The 25,129-nt window shown below is 34.0% G+C and overlaps 1 protein-coding gene across 1 annotated transcript in view; it reads right to left on the reverse strand.

The window, feature by feature from the left end:
- Nkain2 (sodium/potassium transporting ATPase interacting 2) overlaps nucleotides 1-25,129 on the reverse strand; it is a 976,459-nt gene that overhangs the window by 817,416 nt on the left and 133,914 nt on the right. The window lies entirely within an intron of this gene.

Consider the following 25,129-nt stretch of genomic DNA (forward strand, 5'->3'; position numbering starts at 1 on the left):
GCAGACACCAGTACTACTTTTATAGACTGGTGCAGCAGAGAGAAGCCTGAACCACACCACAAAGAAAGAAGAGATATTATATTTGATACATTGTAAGAACCTTTGTAAATGCCACAATGCATCCCCATTCAGCACAACCATAAAGGAAAAAACATCTACAAATAAAAAAAAATACAGGAGACACCTTTTGCAAATGACAACTAACAATGTTCTACTGACTTTTTTGGTGTGATTTTTAACAAATGAACAAGAATAAATAACAGGATTTAGTTTACCCATGTGAAAGTTATCCATCGGTAATTTAAGGACACATGGGTTAAACACTCCCTATCACCTAGTTTAAAAAAAAAAAGGCCACTACCCACTACCTACTTTTATATTTAAAGGAAATAAATCCCACAGAGTAGATTTTTAGGAAGTAAATTAAAAACTAACGTATCCATAAAGGTGAAATAAAAGGAAGAAAGATGGCAAGGCTGTCTTCTATCTTTGCCTATTTTCATGGAATTTATCCTGTTCCAGACACTGAAGTCCAAAGATCTTATGAAGTATAGTTGTTAGTAAAAATCCTTTCTTTCTTTTCGCTTTGCTTTGAAAGCAATAAAATGTTTCCTTTTTATCTTCACTCCTGAGGCTTTTGTTAGAGCTGAGAAAAATCTGATGAATTTTGAGATAAACACAAGACAGATATTCCATCCTGGACTCTCAGCTGATTACTGTCACTTTAATATTCAAATTCTGGGCACTACATTTTATCTGCTCATTTTTTTTGCTTTAATTAGCAAAATGTATGTAGGTGTGGCAAGAACTGAAATTCTGAATCCCTGTTATATCCTTACAGAGCCATAAGCTGACACTTTTATATAGCTAAGAGAGTGTCCTTTTGGAAGAAGAGGACTTGCTAAGGAACTCAGGGTTTCTGGTTTTTTGTCTGTTTATAAAACCTGACATCAATAAGAATTCCTGCATTGTTTCTTTTAAATAAATTTATAATCAAAGAAATACTATATTAACAAAATAGCAAGTATGTGAAACATCACTAAGTGTTCTTATCTCTTTGTAGCATACTAAAAGCCACTGGCAGGAATTAGATACAGGAAGGCATAAATAGTGATGTAGGAATCCCAAGCACCCTACCTTGTTGTCTTATATTCTGACATTCCTCTCTAACGTGCTAATGGGAGAGATACAGTCTCTGACCTCCCATTCTCTACAGGTAATGACCCTGTCTACCAGAAATGACCCTCTGGAAATAGTGAATCATGTCCTTGCTTTTTCACATGCTAGCAGCATTTGTGGGGTGGGAGGGTGAGGTACAGAATTGAGGTTTGAACTCAGTGCTTTGAGCTTGCTAGGCAGGTACGCCAGTGCTTGAACTACACCTCCATCCCTTTTTACTCTGGTTATTTTGGACATAATTTGTTTCCTAGGCCTACCTGGACCACAGTCCTCCTATTTTATACTTACCTCCATAGCTGGCATGCCAGGCGTGCATCACCATACCTAGTTATTGTTCGAGATGAGTTCTTGTGAACTTTTTTGCCCAGACTGGACTCAAACCATGATCCTCTTGATCTCAGCCTCCCAAGTAGTTAGGATTACAGGTGTGGCCCACCAGCACCCAGGTGCTAGCAGCACTCTTAATAAAATAAAAAGCAATATTGTATTTCAACAACTTTTTTTTACATTATAAAATCGTTTGAATATGATTGATGTATCTTCTATACAAAAATGAATACAGAAGTTTTAAACCTGTTGAAATCACCATAAGAAGGGGACTAAGGCAGAAAGGAGAAAAATAGAGAGGATGAAATAATTCAAGCTATAACACATATATACATGGAAGTCTTACAATGAAATGAACAACTATCTTAAAGAAAAATGTCATTTTTTTTACAAAAACAGAGAACAGGAAGGCAAAAACAGGTACTGCTTGGGGGGGTCACAGAAAGAGGGGATAGGATATAAGAGTATAGGAGGGTGAGTAAAGTGGAAATATTATGTTCACATGTATGTAAATGAAAAAAAAGAGACCTCTTGGAACTATTCCAGAAATGGGGGAGAGAGGTGAATTCAATTATGGTATATATTGCAAGAACTTTTGTAAATGTCACATTATACCCCCAGTACAACAATAACAAAAATAAATTAAAAATAAATAAAGTTTAGAAATATTTTATTATGTATCAACAAAGGTGACTAATTTTGTACTATTTTACTTTATTTGAGAAAAGAACACAATAAAATGGATATAAACCATAAAAAAGAAATTAAGATAAAATTTTAGTTTATGGAAAGTCATAATTTTAATTGGAAGTACTTTTTCTTTATTAGTGGTACAATGACTATTTGTATCTTTCAAATGTATCTTTCAAATAATGACACTATAGAGGATGAAATATGATTGCTCTCAACTTGTAGTTATTTCAACTACGGTGGCAATAAACATTAGAAATCAAGTAGACCAAGAGAAAGCCCTGTAGACTTCCTCTAAAGAAAGATGCACCAGAATGGTTTTTGTGCCCACATGGCAGAGGTGACCCTAGACACACGCTGACCTTTTTATAGTGTACCTGAACAAACAGGTAGCTCTATCTCCTATAACATCACCTTAGAATATAAAAAGCAGGATCTCAGGTTCATGAATAATGCAGAGACGTGCTATTTTACCTGGACTGCTTGTTCTCCATTCTCCAAAGCTTATAGCTTATACTCAAATTATGTAACCTTATTATTTGCATTAATTCATGGATTTGAAATGGACCCTCTACACATTCCCTGGGGTAGTTTAGTTTCATTTATATGCATGCAGATAGCATCAAGACTGGCATAAAAATTAATGAACTATTTATGTTAGTAGCCTATGCTTGTTCCTAAAAGCAAACAAATGCTTATATAATTTAGATAATTAATATAAAGTTAAAGCTGTAATAATCTTCAACAATGAAACCAGTGTCAAACAATAGGCAGTATTTAATTTTGAAAAATGTCAATTAGAACAAAACTTAAAGTGAAATGATGTAATTGTAGAAGATTTATTTCTTCTTTTTGATACTAACACCACCATCATAACCCCTAACAAAATGACTTAGTTTGGCCTGTTGTCTTATTCATGGAGTTGAGGAAGAAAACTAGTGCTAACTTATATGAAATAGGAACACCACTAGTCCAAAGGGTCTAGAGTTTTGGTCAGGAATGACCAAATATTTAAAAACTACCTTCTATTAGTGATAAGCCCTGTTGTCACTGTTATAGTCTGGATTATAAATGGCCCGTGACACAAATGTTTTAAAATCATACATAAACTGCAAGTTAGAGCTGTTTAATTTGACCCTCTAAAAATATTTGGACTTTCCTATATGTGTCACTGTCAATGCTAAAGAAGGGCTGGCCCTGGACATGCCAAATTTATTCATGATAATTCTTAGAATTTCCTGCTTTGTTATCACACTAAGGTTTAAATCCCAGTTTATTCTTGTCTTGTTGAACACTAATCATAGCAAATATGCCTTGATTTGGGGCCCAGATTTGTCCATAGTTTTGAAAATGATGAGGTTTATATTTTTCAGATTTTTTCATTTTAAGAATTTATTTAGTTCTAGTTATTTAAGGAAATTAATTATCAAGAGGAAAGTTTCTCCACCACAAAATGAGAGCATGTTTTTATTGTTTAATTTGACATTTCCTATATATGCTCATTTGTTAACCATTAATATACTCATAAAGGTTCTCAGTAAGAGTATACAGCAATAATAACTTATATATCATTAGATACCTGTTCTTGGTGGTTTTTCTCATTAAAAGCAGAATACAAAGCTGAGAAATTCAATATTAAATGTCTCCATTGATAGCAATGAATTCTCTGAATTACATTTTTGGTATGTTGTTTTAATTTCCATTTTTTATATCAAACACCATGACCAAGCCAATATAAGTTATTTAAAAAATAAAACTCACAATTTTAATTAATATTAAGTGCAGTTGAACAAAATCATTAATGAGGTGGGAAGGATGAGGGCACTGCAATGAAGGAGATCTGAACACAGCTGCTGTCATCAATCCATTTGAAAATACCTGGAGGGGCCAAAAAGCAAACGTTCCAATGAAAAAATAAGAGACTCCAGCTAGTGACACATCCTGATGCATAAACAGAAAAACTTTATAAAAAATTTCACATGAGCTTGTTCAGTGCCTCAGTGAGTAGCAAAGTATTGCTGGTTGATAGGACTGTTGTGAATTGGCAGTGGGCCAAGACAGTTGGCCGTGCCTATCACCTGGAGGCGCTTTGAATGTTTTAAGAACAGCAGACCTGATGTTTCTGGATTCTCACCACATGGTGCAGCCATAAATGGGTAGCAATGAATTAGATGAAACATGTTTTATAGGCTAGTTCCATTTGGCTGTGTTCACAGAGAACAGCCACAGGAATATTGCATGAGTAAATGCTTACAACAGATTGTATTTAATGCATGATACCTATGAAGTTAGTATTATTAAAAACATGCTAGCTTAAAATAAATGGAATTTTATTCAAATGTCTAATACCTTTATCGTTTGATCACATATTATATTAGATCCTGTGACAGTTCACAAAATAGTTGCTGGGTGCTAAGAATGCTACATACCAAATATACACATAACTCAAGTACATCAAATTGCCAAAATTCTTTTTATTATCATATTATTGTTATACTGGGGGTATATTGTGACATTTACAAAAGTTCTTACAATGTATCACGGTTGAATTCACCTCACCCATCATTCTCCTTTATCCCCTCTCCCCATTCCTGGAATAGATTCAACAGGTCTCATTTTTCTATTTTCATAAATGAGTACATAATATTTTTACTACATTCACCCTCTTCCACCCTTTTCCTTATATCCTTAAGAACAAAATTTAACTCTGAACAACACACAAGTTTCCATCTCTAAACAGTTTTTTCATATGATGGTGTCAACATGCATTCACAGCTAAAATGCTCTCTTTCCATTTAAAATGGTTGAGTTATATTTTATCATTTTAGTAAGACAAAATTACCTATAAAACTTAGTGCCCATATGCTAAAACAAAGTCCAAAAGGTCTTGTAGATGATGGCTTCTTCTTTTAAAAAAAAAACAAAGTTTCAAAGATATACATTGCAAGAATATTTCTCACATGCTCTACTTTCAACAAATTACCAGGGAATATAGTTAAACAGAATCCATCTATAATGTACAATGTCAAAACATGTCCAGATGTTCCAAATATAAATAAATCAAAGGAATTTACCATTGAAATGTGGTAAGGTTTATATTTTCAAGACTGTCCACTATGTGATAATTTGAAGTTCTTTAAGAAAAATGTTACATTAAAACTTTAAACATTAAAACTGTACCATAGACTATGTCATCATATGTGTGATAATTTTTGCTATTTTTAATAATAATATGAAATATTTTAAGCTTGTTAGTTAATTTTTAATTTCCAACTATCAAAGAAAACCTTTTCCTGATTGGAAAACAACCTGATTATTTAGAAATACATAGACATGATAGGTATTTGATTTTTTTGAGAACAGTGAGCTATAGTCAACATTAATAAGCAAATCATGAGGGCCTAAGTAGAAAAAATATTTATTTATTATTCATCCCTATTAATAAAGGTGAGGTTTATCTTTCAGGAGAAAGGAACACAGGTCAATGTAGGAAATGAGCAAGAAAGGAAGGCTTAAAAAATAATGAAACACTTAGTGAAATGCCAACATTCTGAAACACCTTTCCTTTGCTTGAAATATTGTCAATATACAAGCTTTTACTTACATCTCAAGAGTGATTCATGATTATTATTGAGACCTTCACATGTATCATGATTGCAAACTAATTTGTTGAAAAATCAAAATAAATTCATTTGAGTATGTTTGGTGCTTGACTCCAGCAATAAATTTTATTAATGCTTTGTTAAAATAATAACAATGACACCAACAATAATAATGAATGACAGAGCTAAAATGTGTAGTCAGCTAATTAGATGTATGGGAGACTTTCTATTTCAACTTTATAATGAACTTGCAGAATATCTGGTAACTATTAAAGCATCTAGCCAAGAGCTAGAGGTGTGACTCAAGCAGTAGAGTGTCTGTTAATCAAATGTGAAACCCTGAGTTCAAACATCACTTGAAAGACAGATTTATAAATAAAATCTTTTTGCAATTTATAAAAGTGTCAACAATGTTTCAATGCCTTTATTTAGCAGCAAAAAAAATTAAAGTTATTTGTGACTTTATTCTGATGGAACTGAGTTCATCTAAAATGGGTTGATACTTCAGACATTTCCTTTGGTGTCAAGGAGTTCTATCCTGTCACATAATTTATCAAATTTTTAAATCCATTCCCCCTACAATACTGTGAGACCCTTTGGACAAGATTCTGTACTCCTCTCCTTTTGAGTTCCAGCCTTGCCAACAGCGCCTGACACATGTTAACCTTTACCAATTGTCAACAAATTTAACCAAGCCCCCTTCCTCCCTCCATCATGGGCCTGTCTTTTAGAAAACTAAAAATCAAATTTGAACTTGCTTTACCAAGTTGGTCCTTCACTTTTCTGTTTTAAAAAGTGGGTACATTTGATTCTCATAAAATATGCCATGATATAAAGTCATGTCAGAATTTAAAGTTCTTTGCCAAAGAGGACCAATGTAGTTCACTGGTTTAAAATGATTAATGCACTAGCAACAAACAAACACACATGTAGGCATCCAGGTTTATAAAAGGCGTGGATCTGTAACATAAGTGGAGGGGAGAACCATATTTAACTGTAAATCAGGTTTTTAAAAATAATTTTAATTGCTGATTTAATTCAGGCAACAAGCAATATGAGGGGAAGGTATCTTATTTGAGTGAGACTTGGTAGGTAGAAGCAGGTGTGTGAGGGCAGCAGTTGTAACTGATTTTGCTTCTCTCCCCACTGGAAGGAGAGAGAATTCTGAGTCCTGGAAACAGGCCCAGAGAGCCTCAGTATTTGCTAACAGAGCAGCTGCATGTGACCCACAATAAAGCGGTAAGTTATGACTAGATCAGACATTCGAATCCTACTCTCCCTTTTGTGCTGGCAAGAGCACAGAAATGTTTATTCCCCAAGGCAATTGAGAGCAAAAAAATTCTTTCCTTCCACCCAAGGTAGTAAATATTTGAGAAAGTTTAGCAGCAAATTGATTTTTTAAACAAACAAAAACAAACAGCCTTTCTATGTACTGCTTAGGGTCCCCTGAGGTACATAAGCAGGTTGGTAGATGCTATCTCAGATTCTGAAAGAAAAAAAAATGTTTCTCTGTCTCTCTAACTTCTCCAAACTGAGCTTTATTTTAGGGAGCTCTGTGGGCAGAACAACCAAATTCAAAGCTACCATTGCCCAAGGACAAGCATATTCTTGTCTTGGTAGAAAATTCCCCAATACTCTGAACTCTCCCTGGGGAAGCAGCAGTGATGACTGAGGGCAATCTGACTCCCTACCAAAAATTTCCACTTGGCCAAGACAAAGTGAGTTTTATTAACTACTCTATATCATGAGAAGTCATCCAAATTACATTCTTCACTACAATTAGCTTATTGCACATACATAATATATCTCAGTTTCAGCACAGTCCAATTAGAAAAGGAAATGCTTTCGTAATTCAGAAATGTCATGAGAACTACTCTCAATGTAATTCTTCATAGAAAATGCACAGTTATCAGTAGAACTGAGGAAAGGCATGTGGACATAACGGATGTCCTTTGACAAATATTGGAATAAGAGGCATTATATGAACCATAAATAAAGTTTATAAGCATTCTAATTCTGGGGAGAATGTACACTGGATTTGGATCACCCTAGAAACACTGATTTTCAAATTAACTGGCTTTCATTTAAGTCTATGGTATTTATATGGTTCACAGCAAAAGTCAACCTTTAAATGCTTTATTTAAAGGATAGGAAGTAAGAAAATGGGATGCCATTATAGTTTACACCCAGACATATTTTCAAGCCTAAAAAGAAAGTGTCCTAAGCTGAGCATGGTGGAGGATAACCAAGCCCAGGATCAACATAGCAAGATCCTGTTTCTCTCACACACATGTGTGCTCATGTTTACACACACACATACAAACATTTCACAAAAATATTTTAATATGTTTTAAAAATTAAAAATATTTCTAGACCACTATTGATCAGCATGAGACTGCTTAACTGAATAGCACTTACCATTCTGTTTTACTTATAAGTATCAAATGAATTTTTCATATACCAGTCATATTACCACTTATTAATTACTATGAAATAAATTAATCATTGCAGTATTACAATAACAGGAAAAGATGTGGATAGAGGAAAGTGAAAATCCTCATACCTTAAGAATTCTATCAAGAAATTAACAGCAATACATGGCACAACTATTAAGTAAGCTTTATGTTGATAAGCTTGTTATACAGTTTATCCCATTTAATCCTCACAGAACCCATGAGATTGATGTATTATTATCTTTGTTTTACCAGATAGAGATAGAAAGGTTTTAGAAAGTGTACACAACTGTCTGGGTTCTTAAGCTAGTGAGTGGTAGACTTGGGCTTAAACTCTTACTAGTATGACTAAAATGATGGACTAATCATTTTACTACACAATTTATTTTACAGGTAGAAAAAAGAGGGCTTTATTAGGCACCACATTTGAATTATATCATTCCAGACTCCATTCTGCCAGCCATTTAAGTCCCAGAGTCAACCAGCTTTAAATGACTTCTGTTCATAGAACCAATTTTCTGTATTTCTATAGTTTCCCTTCAAAATCGTTACATCCACCAATGTCTGAAACTCAATAAATATTTGTTCTTGTGATTTTAGTGGATTTTAGTGTATGTCTTTATCTTAGTTTGCTAAGATATTAGCAAAGTTTAATATTAAATATTAAACTTGGTTTAATATTTTATACTTTCATCTATTCTGTCTAGCAAACTCCAAGACATTCATTCTCCCACCACGCACATTTTTCCCACCCCTTCCCTTCATACTTAATGGAAAATGTAGTTCAATTTCAGCTACCCAATACTGTCTCTACCTTTACTGTTCCTTCTTCCTTCCTACAGTTATGTGTTTTTCTTTGCCTATGGAAGGTTTGTTTTCCTTTCTCAATATTGTATACATTATTCTCTCTAGGGAGAAGGGGAAAAGAAAACAAAGAATATGAAAGTGAGGTCACTGGGGAAAAGTACAATCTCCTCCCAAGTCCCCTTCCTTCCACACCTCCATCTTCACTACTACATCCCATTCAAGACCAGAGAGATGCTTGCACATACCAAAGACCATTCAAAAAGTTTCCTTTTGTTTTGTTGTTTTCTCACTAGAAATATGACACAAAAGGACAATACTGACCACAAAATATCATCACAAGTTTTTTTCCAACTTACAGAAAATGAGGCTACTTAATATCATGTTACTCCAATTCTATTCTCTTGAAACAGTCTCTACTTATTCTTTTTCATTCTTACCCATGAATTTAAATGTCACCTCTGTCACTGACTTCAGCTGGCAAAAACGATCCTAAAGTACAGAACCTTCAGGAAATTCTTGAGTCAAGGATTTAGTTACTCCTTTAATATCTATTATCCAAATGGCAATTTGAAAATAGTTTTAAACTGCATTAAATTCCTGTGATAAAAATAATCCAAATTAGTCTTTCATTTCTTTAGGAAAAATGAATAAATTTTGCTTTACTTATAATTATTTGGAGCCTCTATTTTTATTTGTAACTAGAACATATTTATATACATGGAATCTCTAAGTATGTACTATCTTTACTCTAAGTTTATGATTTTGAAAGATATCTACTTACATTTAACAAGACATACTATTTTACTATGTGAAGTCCAATTGGTAAATTATTTCATTGAAACCAACTCTGATGTTCAATTAATATTAAGGATTTGTACAAGTTGTAGTGAAAATCCTATGACCAAAACTTTGGTGACAAGCCAGTTACAGTACAGGATATTGAACAGAGAAAACACTGTGGGACTCCTTGTCACACACGTTTTTGATAATATCAAATTCTGAATATCAGCAATATAGTATAAATTCTGAATTTTAACTATAGATATATGTGTTGTGCTTTTTCCCAAGGTGAAGGTTTGTGTCAATTCTACATTGATGCAATTTTCTCAATAGTATATATTCCTTCATGTTTATCATATTTTAGTAATTCTCAGAATATTTCAATTTTTTGCTATTATTATATCTTTTATGATGATTTGTGTTTAGTGATCATTGATGTTAGATTTGTAATTTCTTTGTGGCACCAGGAATCACAATCTTAATTACTAAATATATAAATTCTGACTGCTCCACCAAATGGACATTCCTCCTTTCCTTCTCCTCTTCTTGGCCCCCCTTTATACCTTAAGACACAACAATATTAAAACTGTGCCAATTAATAACTATATGTATGCGTCTATGTGTTCAAGTATACTGAAGAATTATACATTCTTCACTTTAAATTAAAACCTTGAAATGATTAAATTTCCTAAGGAAGACATCAAGAGATGTAGGTCAAAAACTAGGTATTGACCCAAACACTTAACAAAGTTGTAAAGGCAAAGACAAAGTTCTTGAAGGAAATTAAAATTGTTACTCTACTGAACATATGAATGATAAAAAAGCAAAACAGGCTTATTGATGATATGTGGGAAGTTTTAATGGTCTGGATGGATGATAAAACCAGCTACAACATTCTTCAAGCCAAAGTGAGGCTTGACTTTAACCCAGAGTGAGGCCCTAGTCCTTACAGTTCTATGGAGACTGAGAGAGGTGAGGAAGATGAAGTAGAAAAGTTTGAAGCCAGCAGAGTTTGGTTCAGGAAGTTGAAAAAAGATGGGTTAGGGATGGAGGACCATGTTACATCTCTTGTCTAGCATGCTCAAGGCCCTAAGATTTGATCAAAAAGAAAGAGGAAGTCATTCTCTCTCTAGAGGAAGTCAGGAAAGAAGGGAGGGAGGAAAGGAGGAAGGGAGGAAGGGAAGGAGGGAGGAAAAAAAGTCATCTCCATAATATAGGATACAATGTGAAACAGTAAGTACTGATGTAGAAATGCAAAAAGTTTTCAAAATCTAGGTAAGACAATTAATGAAGGTAGCTGCTTTAAACAATAGATCTTCAATGTAGAGGAAACAACCTTTTATTGGAAAAGGTCATCTAGAACTTTCATAGTCAGAGAGGAGAAGCCAATCCCTGACTCTCTTGGTAAAGGTTAATGAAGCTGGTGGCTTTAATTTAAAGCCAATGCTCATTTATCAATCTGAAAAATCCTAGGGCCCTTAAAAAATGTACTAAATCTACTATGCTTTTGCTCTATAGATGGAAAAACAAAGCCTGGGTGACAGAACATCTGTTAACAACAAGGCTTACAGAGTATTTTATGCCCTCTGATGAGACCTACTGCTTACAAAAGATTTTTATCAAAAAATTACTGTTCACTGACAATGCACTTTGGTCACCCAAAAGCTGAGGGAAATGTCATAATGAGATTGCTATTTTCATGCCTGGTAACAATATCTGCTTTGGAGCCCATGAAACAATGAGTAATTTTGACTTTCAAGCCTTCATTTCATGAAACACATTTCAAAAGCTATAGATACAAATATATGTCATTGTAATACACAGTGATTCCTCTCATGAATCTTGACAAAGTGCACTGAAAAACTTCTGTGAAGGATCCATCATCCTAGATTCCTGTAGGAGTATCTGTGACTCACAGAAGGAGATAAAAATATCAACATTAACAGGAGTTTAGAAAAAAGCTGATTCTAACCCTTGTCAATGACTTTAAAGACTCCTTTTGAGGAAACAGAAATAGAGCCTTAAGATGTGAACAAATTGTAGTACTCTTAGAATGAAATTTTCACAGATGCTTCTTAAAAATGAGCAAGGAGAATCTTTTCTTGAGATCGAATCTACTGGTAAAGATGCTGTGAACCTTACTGAAAGACCACAAAGGATATAGAATATGATATAAATTCATATGACATAGCAACAAAAGATTTTGAGAGGATTAACTTCAATTTTGAAAGAAGTTCGTGAGTAAATGCTATCAAACATCACTGAATTATACAAAGAAATCTTTCAGGGAAGGAAGAGTCAATAAATGCTGCAAACTTAATTGTTGCCTTAGTTTAAGAAATTTTCAGCCCAGCACCAGTAGCTCATGCCTGTAACCCTAGCTACTCAGAAGGCATTGATTAGAAGGACTGCAGTTCGAAGCCAGCTTTGGCAAACAGTTCTATGAGGCCCTATCTCAAAAAAACCCTTCACAAAAAAAGGGCTGGTGGAGTGGCTCAAGGTGTAGGACCTGAATTCAAGCCCCAGTATTGCAAAAAAGAAAGAATTCTTCACAACCATCTCAAACTTTAGCAACAAACACTCTGGTCAGTCAGCAGCAAACATGAGGACAAGATCCCTTTACCTTTAGGGTAAAAAGACAATGATTCCTTGAAGGGTTAGATGATCTTTCACACTTTTTAGCAATATAATATTTTTAAATTTTTATTAGCATAAATCAATTGTACAAAGTTTATGATATCTACATGTCTGTATATACTTTGAGCAAATTCACCCTATCTATATTACTGTTTCTTAAACTATCTCCCTCCTTTTTAACAGTTTTTAGTGGGTTTCATTATGCTATTTGCATACATCTATATAATGTAACTTTGATCACATTCACCTCCTACCCCTGTCACCCTCTCCTTTCCCCCACAAATAGTTCTCCTTTTATAATCATGTCATGGGTTATATAATGCTTTTAAGTCTAGATTCTGTGTATAAGCAAAAACATGTGATATTTATCTTTCTGAAATTGGATTATCTCACTTAACATGATGATCTACACATCTATCCATTTTCCTGCAAATGACATTTCATTCTTCTTTAAACAGTTTGAATTAAGGAATACACATTATTTTTAGTCATAATGTTATTGCACAATTCATATTGATTTTAGAATAGTGTAAACATAACTTTTATATGCATTGGGAAACTAAAAACTTTGTGCTTTTTTTCTTCATTGCTTTGGTCTGGAATTGAACCTGCAGTATCTTTGAGATATGCCTGTACTTAGAAGTGGTTGTAGTTTGGCCTCTGAATCAACATCACAAGACACACAAAAGAATTAAATATATGGGATGATTACTGAGACCTCCACAGGTCACTTTCCTCCAAACTCCTGAATCAGGTTTCAGTCCCCATACCAAAATTCTATGATAGCATTAAAAAAGCTAACATAGGCATGTACAATATAGAGGTGTACAACAGCTCACCTTCAACAGGTTACCTCATAATTAATAATTAATGTTAATTAATGTTACTGTGGGGAGTGGATTATAAGAAGCCTATGAGTACTTGACAAGCACAGTTGTGCTCAATGAGCTGCAGGCTATTTGGCATGGCCCCAGCAACAGAAGACAGCGAGATGCAAAATGCAGCACAGCTGCTTTTCCTAAATTGTTTACATTCAGAGAAGTAGGAACTCAGGTATCTCTTGTTACATGTCACATCCCTCCCCAAGAACTGTTGCTCCACCTCCTTGTTTACCACTGGATATAAAAGACTCACAAGTCTGAGCACAGAGACTTTAAGAGAGCAAAAGAGAAGACATGGGACAGTGCAAGTCTAAGGACCAAGACATTAAGAGTTATGCATTTTTATGCATGTCTGTTCTCTATTGTTTGTCCTTTCTGCATCTCCATTTGGCCTCAGGAAGAAGTAGGAGCTCAACAAAGCTCCCTGCATGTTACCTTATAATTTTACAAAAAGATCTACACCTCAAACATTTTGAATTTGGAATTTTTCATAATATATTTAATTAGCATAGGATATAAAATGAAACATACTAAAAATATTGGTATTTTGGAAAACTATTACAAAGTGTTAATGAATCTAGATTAATCTAAATATTAGAAGAAAATATATGAGCAAGATCTTAAGAGATGGAATTTTTACTTCGGTCCTATTTCTTTTTGAACTCATACTGCTATCTCCAGTGAATTTTATCCTAATGTAATAAATTTTATTCTTAAATCTTTTCATTAAATTAACCAGATTTCTCTACAACAAAGCTGTACCTATACGATTTTTTAAAAAAAACCCTGTGACTATACAAATCTGAATATTAAAGTTCCTTTGGGTTGAGTTATAATTAAAATTACTAGAAGAGCACAATTATCCAGGCAAACATTTAATATCATGAAAAAATACTAAACAAAGATTCCAATTACTGGAAATTAACCTCTTAATGAAATAAATGGAATTACCTTTTTTCTTATTTGTTTCACATATTTCATGTATGACTATTATTTATTGCTAGGAAACAAGGCCCAGCATCAATCCTGTTTTGTTTTTATTGCCATAAATATAGCAATTCTTCATTCACATAAATAAATAGATGGAAATGGAAGAAACACCTTTTATTACAGCAATGTCACTCAAGCCTTTGAACTCCTAAGTTATATGCCAAAAGTCAGTGATCTTTTCATCAAAAATTGTTTTAATCATATATTGGCTGACAACTCAATTAGGTCCCTCTGCAATTTTGCTAAAAGTAGAGAATTATAAACCTGACTTGAAAATGGATTTGTTACCCAGTCATCAAGCCATTCTCTTTGTCAATACTATAACTAAACAATTTCTCCTCTGTGCCTCTCTCTCTCTCTCTCTCTCTCTCTCTCTCTCTCTCTCTCTCTCTCTTTCTCTCTCCTCTTCTCTCTCCTCTTTCTCTTGTCTTCTCCCATATTACAGTAGAAAATCCTAATATAACACCAAAGATATGCACATTTTAAAATTCACTACACAACAGCACAAAGGTAATTTTAGTTTACATTCATATGCATTCAGTGCCCTACAATTATTCTAGTTATATAAGAGAGTACAGAGTAGGTATGAATTAAACTCCATTACATGAAAGATCTTCTCCCAATGATCTTCTATTATCAGATAATAAATACACACATAAACACCCATACTCATGTTTTATATGCCTCCAGTAAATAATTCAGTTTTAACATGAACTATTCAGGGACTTTCTCAAGAATACCACAATTATTATCTCAGCAAGATTATATCATCCAAACAAGGCAATGAATTATATTAGTTCACTCATTTGTAATTTTTTGTAAAATAAGTAGATTGATTTCCTTAATTAGGTTCTGAGTCCTAAGAAATACAAAATTTGCTCAAACCAAAACAGTATTTTCTGAATGAGCATCATCATGTTCAGATGAGTTACAAAGAATTATTAAGATAGTGGCCAAGCAAGCCCTAGAAACAGGCTGAGCAGTTTTACAGCACTAGAAGCATGAAAGCTAAAGTACTCCTTCTTGGTAAATCCACAGAACAAACAGAAAAGGATATGCTCACTACAAAATCTGGAAATATCACCCAACTATCCACACTTATATCCAACAACACAACCTCCTCCCAAACTCGCCCCAAAAAATTAAGTGGTGCCAGTTTCTATGTGTGAACTGCAGCTACTTTATTTTTGGTTTGTGTTTTTAGCATATATTTGTCATGAGAATAAATTTTTAAGAAATTTTATTATGAATGAAAAGGAAAAAAAAGAAATAAAAGAGTACATAAGTCTTTTCTGGGCATTAAAATCATATGAAAAAAGGTTTATACTTTTAAATTATGAAATGATGAATTTCTATGCTTTCTTGTGTTTTTCATGTAGGAAATAAATGAAAGCTACTCTCTAATCTCCAATCAGGAACTTTTTTTACTCACCATAACAAATAAAAAGCAATACTCACATATATACAGTGAAGTAGTGATGTTCTTCTCATTGTTTGCTTTAAAATCACCTTAACATGTGATACAATCCATTCAACATTCTTATTTACTGGGGTAAGGAGAAGTCAGTCACCAACTCTTTGTATACATTTCCAACTTTGTTGTGAGAATCCCCTGTACAATGATGGGTCATCATTATCATAATAAGGATATATGGTAAAGCTGGATCAAGAAAGGGTAATTATACTCAGAGAATCTTTTTAAGCCATCACAATCACAAGGGAGAGAGGAGACTGATTCAAACTGAGAGAAATTCAGTCAGTGGCTATGAAGATGGAATGGAAGGGACCACAAGGCAAGAAAGGTTGTTTCTAAAAGATGAAATCAGCCTAACTAACAGCTATAAAGGAAAGGAGAACCTTAGTCCTATAGTTGCAAAGAACTGAAATCTGCCATAATCACAAAAGCTTGGAAGAGGACTCTGAGTTCCAGATGTTAGTATAGTCTAGCAGATGCTTCCATTCTAGTCTTATAAGAGCATGAGAAGAGAAACCTTCTGCTTACCTAAAAGACTGTGAGCTAAAAAACAGATGTTGTAAGTCACTTGTAAGTGGCAACTTCTCATGTAGCAAGAGAAAACTAATACCTAAGTGTCCAATAAACGAATTATTGGACAAGTCCCAATATCTTAAGAAGTCTGAAATGCTACTCTCCTTCCACCTGTCTGTATGAGTCAAGGTTCTCCAGAGGAACAGAACCAGTACTCACAGGAGGGGATTTATTAGGTTGGAGATCCTCCCAATCCGAGGCAAAAATCTTAAAAGTTGCCTGGAGTGTTATTGGTGTGAGTTCTCCTTCAAGGCTGCAAAATATGGAGTGTGATGCTCTCAGGCAATAGGAGAATCAAAAAAGGCACTCTGCAAGAAGAACTGAAGTTTTGTATGCATGCATGCTTTTCTTTAGTAGCAATTATGTTCCAATTTTCATGTATACTTTTATGGACATTCTAGGCTTTGGAAATTATATGAATTATTTAAAGTCTACTATGTTAAATAATAATCTGGATACAATTATTTAACAGAAGAACTTATGCTGCAAACAAATCCTTGAATATACATATTTGTTCCTCTGTGCATTTATTTGCTAGAGTCCTTCAGGTGTGGTCACCTAACCACCATTCTCTCATCTCTCAAAACTGTTATGTTATCAAATTTGTCTTTCAAATTTGCCTTTTGTATAAGGTATCTTTTTTGCAGTAATGGCCACCTCTGTTTTAAAAAATACACTTAGTGGGTCCCAATATTAATAAATAATATTCAAACTCTTTAGCTTAATTTGGGCCCTTAAAAATCTTATTGTTGGCATGTTTTTATGCCTCCATCTTCTGTCTCCCCAAATCCCATCCTGTCCTTATTTCCATATATACTAAAGCCACACAGAGGCACAAGTAAAGGGTGTGGGAATCCTCACCACCTATCTTCATGCTGAGTTCACAAACTGAAATACCATCAGTGAATTACTTTTCATCTAAATCCATGTAGTCAAACTCTTAATAGTCAATCCCAAATTCTCCTTCTCCAAAATTATTCTTCAACATTTTCAAAAGTAAGAAATCACTCCCTCTTTGTGTGTATGCAGAATTTTGTTAAGTCTATTAAGTATATTATTAAACAATCATATAATTTTAGTCAAGAAATCCCTAAGGAGTTGGATCCTCTCCAGGACATTAAGTTTGGTCTCCATATGTGATGGATCCAAAGTGAACATAACCAGATAGGCGCTCATGAGCAGGTCTGTATTCACCAAGAACCTATGCCAGGGCAGAATCCAGCCTTACCGGGCATGCAGACACACAAGAGCACCCTGAAAAATGTTGTGTTTTTCTAGTAAAAAAGTTCTTCTGAATGACCAGAACTACTCTAGTCTAGATGTAATTCCCACTATTAGGTGACACCATTCCTGCAACTCTAGCTAAGTTAAATCATTTATGCGCATATTATCTGACTCATATGATAAAGGTTCTTTGAAAAGAGAGATAGGCAGACAAAAAGAAAACTGAACAAAAGCATGAGGCACTGCACTTAATTCAAGATCTCTCCTCTCCCCTTCTCTCCCCTCCTCTCCCCTCCTCTCCTCTGTTTCTCCCTCTCATCCCATTCTTCATGGATCCCAATTCAGTACTGAGAAAGTCAGTTAAGGGTTCAGAATTTCTGCAGAAAGTAAGGGTCCACAGAGTATCAAATAAATAATTAAACAGACCTGACTTAGTCATTCAGAAACCTTTGCTCCTGAAAGATAAGCCATTCATTTTAGTATTGAAATCCCATTTGGAAGTTAACTCTGCTGCCCAAACGTCAGAATGCTTTCTGTTTGGTAATTCTAACATGGCATTGCTCTTGGGCATTAGTGACATGGTATAAACTGCTGGCATCTGCAGAGTACTTAGCATTGATAGCAGTAAATCAAGATGACGGGTTAGCCATGCTTAGGTTTTAAACCTCTACCTCGCTAACCCTGTGTCCCCGCCATTAGTAATATATAATTGAAATTTTAATTCTCGCTGACTTGGGCAGAGCTCAGCCACTTCAGGAAACAATAAGGCTATTTGACATGCATGACCTTTATGATGAAAATAACTTGTCACTTTTACAAAATGCCCCTTCCATATCTCATTAGCAACTTCAGAGACTCCAATCTTCAAAAAAAGACATTTATTTCAGGAGATGACTGGAAAATTTGCTTTACTCCTAGAGGTGTTACTGGAATAATAAAGTATTTACCTCACTGTCATTATTAGCAAAAAGAACACCAGCTTCCACAATGAGACATACTTAAAACAACAATTATAAAAGCAAACCCAATGTTATCAAAACTCTACATGAAGATCAAACTCAAATATATTCCCAATTTATTTTGAGTGTCTGGGTATGTAAATGTTTATAAACTAATTGTAACAATCACTGTCTAATACTGTATCATAATGTTGACTACTTTACAATTCTATAGATATTTGTAGGAGATAATTGGATGACGTTTAAGTCAAGAGAGACACACACAGAGCGAGAGAGAGAGAGAGAGAAAGATAATAGATACAAACAAGAGTTATTTTCTCTGCTCAGGTTTCATTGCTTTGCTCCCATTAAATATTCAACCCAGAATTGAACTTAGAAGGATTTTAAGGAGATACAGAGAATGGAAACTACGTCCTGTAAAGTATCTCTTTGAATTAACTGAACTTTCTAAAAAACATGGGGCAATGAGGACCCTAACTGGACCCACAGGACAGATGAAGAACAAAACAATGCTGTGCAATGGGATTTTACTTTTTAGATATATGCATATTTGGTCCTAGCCAGTTGCTGATTTTCTGAATTGGAAACCAAAGAAATTGCTCGAGGGATAATTCTCTTGAATGCTGGATGGCATAAAGACAGTATTTGGGACCCAACACAATTTCGTGTCTAGCAGCACTAAAGATTTTCAAATTGCTTAGAATACTAATGAAGTTCAAGATATCTTAGTACCAACTCTATAGTGTGAGAGATCAATAGGCTACAAATACACAATGTTTCTATATCACATAAACACATAACCAAACTCCATGTGAGACTAAAAATCAAAAGAAAAGGTCATTTAATAATAAATGTCATCACTTTGTTAGCACTTCTAAAACAAAATGTAAAATTATTAGTTTCTTATTATACAGTTTTGAGTTGGTATTAAAATATTTTAAATTATATATCTTATTTGAAAATTATTGCCCAGATTAAACCAGAATTGATTCCTGATCTTACTTAATGAAAAAAAGGAGAGAAATGAAGAATATGAAAGAATCTGTTATACAGTAATAAAAACAATAGTAACATATTTGACTGATCAGAATCTATGCTTGAAAGTGATAATTACATTTCTTTCATCTGAGCTTATCTCCTTAGGAAAAGGTGGGATTCATATCACACACAAACCCTTGTCTAAATGCAATGACTCTCCAAACCTACAGAATAATATCCTAATCAGTTGTATACATATGCTTTGTGATAAAATTTTATGATTAAAGGGCCAGATTTGGTTAGAAAGAAGTCAGTCTATAAATTTTAACCAGGAAACCAATTGGCCTGACAAATATTGAACCTTTTAATTTATTGATAATATACTCTTCCTTGTAGAAGCAAGTGAAACAACTAAAAACAAGCCTCAATATATATATGCAGATGTCTAAAATGTATTTGCTGTCTACTCACTCATACATAAACACATGCATCTATGAAGCTTAGAATTTAAAAACAAAACCAAAAAAAAGTCAGTGTTACCTTTTGTTTCGTTTTTAATTAAATTGTTCAATAAGGGATTCATTTTCTGGGAGACTATGATAAAAAGAAGTCACATATTTGACAGTAATACTTCACATAGGTGGCTGGGAAAATCATTCACCATTTTGATTATGAATTTGCATTGATAACATATTACCAATGACTAACAGGCTACACTATATGTATAGTCTGCCCCCAAAGTATGAAATTTAATTGGCAGCTGTACAATGATTTAAAACTGTAAATTCTCAAGCCTTTACAGACTTCTACTTCAAGAGAAGTGATATATGTACAGGAATAACTTTGAATTGTACTTTAACCACCTTTGAAAGATAAATTCTTAGAATTCAGAAGGCCTGGTATTCATTTTACTTAACCAAATATTACATGAGAAAACAGAAAGAGTCCAAATGCAACTGCAATAACTAAACCCAAAATTTTATTTGGTAAGCATAAAATGCAAACAACCCAAAACAGCATAATTCCTAAACTCAAGTTTTTAAAATAAATATACAGTACAGATTTAAGTAAAGATACGGGGTCTTTACTGAAGGTGTGCAGAAAAAGTATTAGGTGAAAATCAGAATTTTAGTATTTTAGACCGACTGGCACATTTTATGTTTTCACTCATCCTGCTCCTCTTGCATTGAATGTCCTTCCCAAGGAGACAAGTGCCACACTCTAAGTGTTCCCTAAAACATGTCATAAGTCTGTGCAATTTGACAGTTTGCTCAAACAAATTCAAATGTGGACACATGCTTTCATCCATGAGTTATGATAAAAGGAGCACAAATGCATCCAGTATTTGACAGAGAAATATGCGTGGTGCTTTAATTTTCTATGCAAGTATATGCATTCTGAATTTAGGACAAATACTTGCACAATGCATTGTTCTTCCTTCTCTGACTGCCCAAGGATGTCTGAAATGCAAATCTGGGACCACCACAGGAAGACTCTCTGGAATTCATTAAATTAATGGCCAGAGAAAGGACTCTGGATAAGATACAAGTAATTAATTAGTAAGGAAAATAGCCTTACTTGTTAGCTAGCATAGGTTTCCTAACTGAGATGTATCTCACAACTCTACTACTGAGTTATAGCCTTCCACTTACGAAAGAGATTCATTTGATTAAAATGTAACCTTATAGTTCCCATAAGCCTGAAATAGTTTTACTTCTTTTAAATTTTTAAATCACTAATAGGAAGTTGAGTGTACTGATTTAAAGTAGGTATTAATGCTAATGCTAAAATTCATTTATGAGTGGAATGTTAATATCTAGATCCACACTTCTTTTTTTGATTGTTCTAAAGTAGAGAAAGTCAGGTCAAGATGGTAACTGCATAAAGACAGTGAACATCATCACTATTCTTTCCACCTTCTTATGTGTTCCTCTAAATCCTCAGAGAAACAAATGTATTGGTAATGATACTAAAATGAAGGAAGGAGGACAAAGTCACACTTTAATAGAATTTAGTCCTATAATTTTTAAGTCATTCTTCTTATAAGAATGTGTTGCTTCTAATGCAGTTGCATGTCATGTTAGGTTACCCTAATTCTTGACCATTTTTAAATGTAATAGTGTATGTGGATAACTTTATGTGTCAACTTGGTTGATGTTTTTGGATATTTACATTTGCATGAGTGATCACTGGCTAAAGCAGATTGTCATCCATGAGGTGGGTGGGACTCATCCAATTAGTTGAAGTACAAAAGGAAACAAAAATTTTGGTCTTCAGGATCAGGAAGGAGTTCTCCAGCAGACTGCTGTCAGATTGGAACTGCAACAGTAGCTCTCCCAAGTCTCCTGCCTACCATCCTTCATTGCAAGTTTTGAATTCACCAGCACCTATAATCATATGAGGCAATTCCTTACAATCATTATCTTTCTTTATATATACACATCCTACTGGTTCTTGACATTGTCTGAATATTTATGTCTCCCCCATAACTCAGATATTAAAACTTAATCTCCAATGTTATATTAGGAGGCAGGAGTTTGGGGAGATAATTAGATCATGAGGGTAGAGAAAATAGAGCTGTGGGACATAACAGTTTGCTGTTTACAATGGTATTCTTAATGGCAGTTCAAAGCTCTGTTTCTCTGAAGAACCCTGACTAACACATTGATTATATGTACCAGTAAATTTTCTAACAGTTTCTTCTATAGAGAGATTTTTAAAATATGTAAGCTTCAGTGCTTCAGAAAGGAATACTTATATACCTTTCTCAAAATGTCTTATTTTAGAATTGACTCATTTAGTCAGTTTCTTTACCACCTCCTATATTTTTCCCTCATATTCAAGTGAAAAAAAAAAAAAAGAAACAAATTCAGTAATGGATTTCCTAAGCATTTCCACTCCCTCTAAAAATACAACAGTTTTCACTACTTATTACCTTTTAGTTGGGGAACGATTTATTTTATTTTAGCTGTTTAATACTACAGAAAGAACAGTGAAGGAGTAGTTATGTTTTTTATGAGTTGGTGGCAAGTCAGGTTAATAACTTCATTCTATACTTCCTTTTTTAAAAAGTTTTTCTCTCCTTTCCTCTTAATAACCCAACATACATTATAATGAGGATATAAAATTAATTCAGGTCCATAAAATTAATTCCTTAATGATGGGTAACAACAGAGGTCAAGCATGCTAACATTTCATTATTGTAAGTATTGCAAGTGCTATCTTCTTACCTTCTGATAGACTTTAGGAAACAGAGGATAACGTCTGCCATAATGTCACTTCCCTTGGAGGGTCCCCACTGGTATGCATAATCCTTCCACTGTGTTAACTAACCTTCCCACGATAATAACTTATTATTCTGAAAAGGAGAGGCTAATCTTTTGTCTGTACCACAGGAAACTCTAAAAATGACATACCACAATACAGGAGGCTTACAGGTTGACTTTCAGTTCTTATCTTCTGTTATGCACAGATTCTGATACACATACAGACAGACACTATGGCTTCTGTTGAAAACTTCATGGCCTCTATGGAAACCAATCAAAGAGGATGCTGGGTAGAATTACAATACTTTTTATTTTAACTGATACAGTCATATCAGTTAAAATATGTATATTTTATGTATATTATGTATATTCCTTGAACATACATAATTTTAATCCAAAGGTGCGAGGGGCAGGGGGGTGGAAACACAGCAGGAACGAATACAACCTACTGCTATCCTTACTTCAAAGTTTCATGAAAAAAAATGAGTGAAGACCTTAGTTCTTGGTTTTTTCTCATCTTTAAGAGAAACTATCTTTTTAGGAAGCATTAGTTTCACTAATTTTCAGGGTATATTGGCACATACCTCAGGTAGCTGAAGAAGAGACAAGCTATTTTTTGTGTGTCATATAATGCTTCATAACCTAACTACTCAATTTCCTTTGTTTTTTAGGATGTTCTTATTATGATCTAATAACATTTCTACAGATGAATGAATGGTTATTACAGATTCATTTTCATCATTGATATGAAAGCCCTTCCTTTTTTCTTAACTGGGTTATTAGAATAATCCCCCATCAAAACAAAGACCCTGTTTTGTTTTGTTTTTTTTAATCTAGGGGACTTAGTTCTACGTGGTTTTTCTTTATTTTTAGGGTATGATTCTATTACAACATTGAGTTCTATAAGGAAAGTTCTATCCTTTAGTTATTCTTTAAATCTTTTCTGGCCCCAAATCTAATGATTAACTAGATTCATAATATAGTGAAACAACAAACATTATTTTGTGAGTGGAAACTTTGAATATGTAGTTATGAACAGATGGGAATCCAGAAAGCAAATTATGAGTCCCTCTAGAGTGATGAACTCTGATTTTTATCCTTGAATGTGAAATTCATGAACTTAAATCATCCATTGGTAACCTTTTTCTCACCTATTAAGGCAGGACAAGATCTGGCCAGATATAAGGAGGAGGTGGGCAATATAAGGGTCCTTGCCTTTCCTTCTGTGCGTTTAGCTTCCTCCATTTCTCTCCTTCCCCAAATTTGCTAAGTTGTAGCCTATCTCTCAATCTTTTAAGAATATTTTATTCAAATTACTATTTCTAACTGCCAATAATAAGCTGTTTGCTTTCAGGACCATGCATAGCTTCACTATCTGCATGCCAAAAGAAGAAAAAGTAAGTTCTAGTGATGAAATTAAACTTCCATGGTTTCCAGCATACATGGCAGTATTTGAAAAAGAACAGACTTTTTACTGTTCTGTAAAGACTAGTGCTGTAAAGACTACTAAGAGACAAAACCAAAACACTCCTGGGTCAAGGTTTTTAAGTGTTAGGTTTTTCAAACAAACAGGATTTGTTTTGGTATCTGTGTAACAGAAAATGTGACAGCAAATATAAAAGGTACAAACTATACTGCTTTCTAATTTTGATAACATTAAATCTTTGGTTCATGTGATAATATTAATTGTATAGACATGATATACTTAGCATATATCTGGCACTATTCTGACAACAGTGTGTGTATTTGATCATCTATGTAGACCACAAAAACACTTTACCTATGATACAAAATCTACAACCCTGTGATCTCCCAAGCAGGGAAAGAAATCTATGCCTAGATCAGAGTAAAAAACATAGGGCTAACTGACAGGGAAAACAGAGGGTATGGCAGAGCATGCCTGTAGTCCCAGAACTCAGGAAGCTGAACAGGAGCATTTCAAGTTTAAGGCCAGCGTGGGCTACATAGTGAGACCCTATCTCAAAAAAATATAAACTTAAGAAAATGTGGTTTTAAAATAGATGGATATTTTTCAGGTAGGTTATTGCAATGTGTGTGCAATAAAAAGGAAGGAAGAAGGAAAAAGGAGGGAAGAAAGATAATAAAATCCCTATAACCCATATCAAAATACAGGGATTTTATAATGATTAGACTAATATATATACCAGTGTTACTGAGGCTAATGGGGACTCACTGTGCAAACGTCATGCTCTTGTGTCTTTTGAGCTCTTTCTACAATATACAAAGGCACCCACGGTCCAAGTATACGTGTTTTAATTTCAGTCATTAAATATATCCACATTTCAGAC

Source organism: Castor canadensis, chromosome 1, assembly GCF_047511655.1.
Source record: "Castor canadensis chromosome 1, mCasCan1.hap1v2, whole genome shotgun sequence".
NCBI lineage: Eukaryota > Metazoa > Chordata > Mammalia > Rodentia > Castoridae > Castor > Castor canadensis.